General features: G+C 44.3%; 1 non-coding gene across 1 annotated transcript; it reads left to right on the plus strand.

Moving 5' to 3' along the window:
• Positions 1-2,651: 2,651 nt before the first annotated feature.
• LOC129682204 (small nucleolar RNA SNORA17) lies at positions 2,652-2,787 on the plus strand. Its single transcript, XR_008720950.1, has one exon. It is a non-coding gene; the product is annotated as a small nucleolar RNA SNORA17 (small nucleolar RNA).
• Positions 2,788-4,288: the final 1,501 nt, after the last annotated feature.

Genomic DNA, 4,288 nt, shown 5'->3' on the forward strand with positions numbered 1-4,288 from the left:
TATTACAATATTTCTTTGTATCTCTACTTTCCTTCTCTCTTCCTTCTCATCATCGCTCATTACACCTTAGTTTTTCTTTAGTTAGATCACTGGCATATGAATATTGGTTAGTAGAGCTTTATAAGAAAAAAAACAAGCCCTCTCAGTATATCTCCTTTGAAAACTGTATGTTTATTCCCTGCACTTGATACATTAAACAGTGAAAGCATGGGGACCATTTGCCATTTTGTCTCAGGCACTAATATTCACAGAGGACCAGCTCTGTCTCTTCTTTCCATTCTTTCTGTGATATTCACTCTGGCTCCACTTAGTCATGACATTGAACTGTGTAAGGGAAAGGGCACCACTTGTTATATCTTGGTTTGCAAGTCATGGCCAGCTTCCGTGGGTAAACCAGTAATGTCAGGTGATCTAAGGGCTGTTCCCGATTTATCTCTACTGTTTCTTCTCAAGCATCCGACATGAAGATGAATTTGCTTTGTCATATGATCCAGAATAACTAGACATTCTGTCTACTGCCCAGTGTCTTCTGCCATACTTTTCCTTCATTGACTATACCTTCTATTCAGGCCTTTAACATTTTTACCTAGTTACCTCTCTTTGTACATTCGGGGCACTACTGTTGGTATTGCTGTTCCCCAGTCCACTCTGCAAGCTACCTGAGTGTCATTAATATGAAGGGAACATCCTTTCCTCTTCTACCCTTACACACAAAACTCACCCTGACTTTCTGTTGTTCTAGGGAGACTGAAGATCATTGTTGAGGAAGCAGCCTTTATTCTTATTCTCCCAAGTGAGAAGAAACAAAATGAAGTACAGTTACAAACAAGCAGTCAAAGTTGTTTTTGTTTTGTTTTGTTTTGGTCAGTTGACTTTTTTTTCTCATCTTTATCTTTCTTTTTTTTTTGCAAGCAAGCTAGCAAAAGAAAAAGTAAAGTACACTATGCAGGGCTAGAACTCATGGAACTCAGTAGTAAGAGCTGGCTCCAGTCTCTGGACTTATGCAGCTCAGGCTGTTGTTTCTCCCATGCTTCTCAGTGAGGTGGCCCTCTTCCCAGGCAATCTGAAGATTTCCTTGGAAGTTATTTTGACCACAACTCAGTTTGATAGAATTAAATGTACGAAGTGCAAGAATGTGGATGAGGGGTTAAATATCTAAAGCTGATCTGAAGAAATGTCAAAAGCCAACTGCACATGTCTGCTGCACATGAGGGCCTTCTGAGAAGAGCAGCAGAAAGCCAAGATCAGCTCTGTGTTTATTCGGAGCTTCAGGTGGGCAACCTTGTCAGTCATCACACAACCACGGAGGCTGGAGGTAGATATTGCTGGGTGTCTAGTGGATGCTTAAATGTCTGGCAGCTTATTTTCCCCTCTCAAGTTGGTGAGGGATGAATAGCTGAAGTGATCGACTCCAGAGGGAACCTGAGGTTTCCAACCAACCCAAAGCTACTTTCCTCATTCCCATTACCCACCAGAGGACTGCAAAGATTTTCCCCTTGACTTTGAACCACCACTTGGTTTTACAGTCCACTTGTCTGAGGTTTAGAAACCGAGTGTGTCAGCATTTCTTTTTACTGCCTCTCAGTGCAGCAGCAAATGTGTTCGGTTCTCCCCTCTCAAAAGTGAAGATTGTATTTTAAAATCACTCTCTCCCCAAGGGAACCACTCACTCCTAACTCCCTGACAGGCCATGAGGACCTCAAAATTAAGAAACATGTCTAGAAATGTGAGTTTGTACAGAAAGGACTAGAAAACCACCCAGACACGTAATGACTCAGTTATGTGCCTGGCTTCTGTCAGGAAAAATGTGTGTCTGGATTTTCAGGCTCATAATAGACATGTACAGCTAACTGACTTTTATCTTGCCTCTGTCATATTGATCTATCAGTGAATCCATAATAGAAGATAGAGGCCTGGAACACTAAAAAGTAATAACCATTGAGATGGATAGCCCTGGCAAAAATGTAGTTTCATGGGGACACTTAGTGCAAAGAACTGTAGATTCATGTCAAGGGGGCATAAGTATCCCCTTCAAAGCCAACTGTTAAAAACACCTAGTGCACAGTTGACCTGCCTTCAGAATATGATATGTTTCTGTATTGATTTTTCAGAGGTTCAAAACAAGAGGAAATAGCCAAGTGAAAGTTTCTTTGCAGAGCACTAAAAGTAATTTACCTTCTTCCTCTGATTTCTGCTTCAGATTTTGTTTTATGGTTCAAAGTACAAGTGCTTATTTTAAAAATTCATTTCTGACTTATGGTAGAAAGCAGCGCCAGAGACCTAGAAAGTGTAAAGCAAGAAATGAGCCACGAAATGAAACAGAGCAACCCCCCCATCATATTAATAAAGTTAGTACTTGGTCATTATGGGATGTGCTTGTTGTGTAAGACCTCAGATGTCCAGGATTTTCCCATTGTCAGAGTATTGTGAACAATTTGAGGGAATCTGTAAAATGCCCTGCAAGGTGGTTTTGGATTCACCCAGGGTCGATTTATGAAAATTCTTTTGTCTACACTCTCTTACATAAGAAAATTATTAAACATACTTTAAATAGGGTTTTGAGACAGAAGCAAAACTGTTTGCTTTCCAGTTTAAATCAGTGTAGCTTGCACATCCCTCTTGTGGTAAGAACTGAAGCCAGCATGTTGGTGCCTGCCCCTTCTTAGAAGCATTGCAGGTGTGGCTGCTGTGTCCCGTGGGTGTCAGTAGGTGGCAGAGCAGCGAGAGGCTGTGTCTGTGCTCAGTGTTCTGACCTGTGAACTTCTGAATGACTAGTAGCCTAAGATTCCCTGATAAAAGCGAGCCTGAGACTACCATCAGTCCAGTGCCACACCAGCCCTGATGGCTGCCAGGATTGGGAGCAAGATGGAGACTAGATGAACCCCACCTGGAACTGAGGGCCCTCCATGGGAATGAACCCTAATCAGACTACCCTTGCATGGGGCTACTCAGACAGGCCAGGCAAGGAGCTAAGATGAACACCAGACCAGTCCATGGGGCCCAGACAGGTAACTAGCCTGAGACAACCAACAGTCAGGTGCTGTGTAGGGCTGGAGGGCAGACTATGCTTTATTGAACCCCTACCTAGTGCATAATGCATAAGCAGGGTATAGCACTACTGAGACCACTTCTGAGACAACCCCAGACACTCAGAGACACATGGCCCCACTAAGAGGAGCAAGTAGGTGGTGGAGAAATGGAAGAGAAAGAGAAACAGAAATATGTAGGAACAATGAAGAAAGGAAGAACTGTAGACTCAAGGGCAGTGAGAAACAGCTTGATGTGAGTAGCCAGTGAGGCCACCTCAGACCATAGATCAGTCCTGGCCTGTGCTGCCATGGGAACCCATGTGTGGGTCCTTGGCCCTTCAGAAGCAGGGGTCTGTTACCACCAAAGGCCAGGCAGAGGTCCCTGGTCTGGGTTGCCAACAGGGGTATGCTGATGTCTGAGGGCTGTGCAAAATTAGCCCCATCACTCACCTGGGCGTTGTACAAGAACTGGCCCTGGAGGCATGAGAGCAGGAAAGCTGATGCCACCCCTAGCCAGCTTCGGTGTTTGGGAGAGCAGGTCCTACACCTCCCCTAGGCAGCGCAGCAGAGCTAATTCTGATGGCGGGGGGGGGGGCAGATGTGAGTTGGGCACAAGTGTGTGATTGTGGGAGAGCTGGCTCCCACAACTTATCTGCCTTGTACTGATAACCCTTGCCTCAACCCTTTCCACCAGTGGCAGGTAGGTAAGCTGATAGTGCAGTCATCAGAGTGGGAGAGCTGGTGCCCCTCACCTTCTGCAGCACTTGGGAGAGCAGGCTCTACATATTGTCTGTGCAGTAGCAGAGATCTGGCCTAGCGTGTAGAAATTGAGGGGGAACAGTCCCAAAGGGAGAATGTAGGAGAGCTGACCCAGTGAGGTTCTAGTATAGACAGAGTAGCAGAAGCCAGGAGCCTTGTGCCAGACCAATGAGCCATTGCAATGAACATTTGCAAGCAGAGAAGTGTGGACAAAAGAGTATAGGTAGGACACACTGTGCCACACTGCAGCTTCCAGGAGATTTATTTTCTCATTTGTTGGGGGAAGTTGCAAGGGTGGAGTGCAGATGGGGGCCTGATGTGAAATTCACAAAGAACCAATAAAAGAGTCAAAAAAAAAAAAGGATGGTTAATTTTTAAAGCCATGTATAAAAAAAATAAAATAAAAGAACTCAAGTTGGCATCATATTGATAATCTACAGTTCTTAACTAAGTGTCTTCTTTCCCTCAAATATCATGTACTTTATTATTACATGCTTAAT

Source organism: Psammomys obesus, unplaced genomic scaffold (assembly GCF_907164565.1).
Source record: "Psammomys obesus unplaced genomic scaffold, mPsaObe1.curated_primary_1811, whole genome shotgun sequence".
Classification (NCBI taxonomy): Eukaryota; Metazoa; Chordata; class Mammalia; order Rodentia; family Muridae; genus Psammomys; species Psammomys obesus.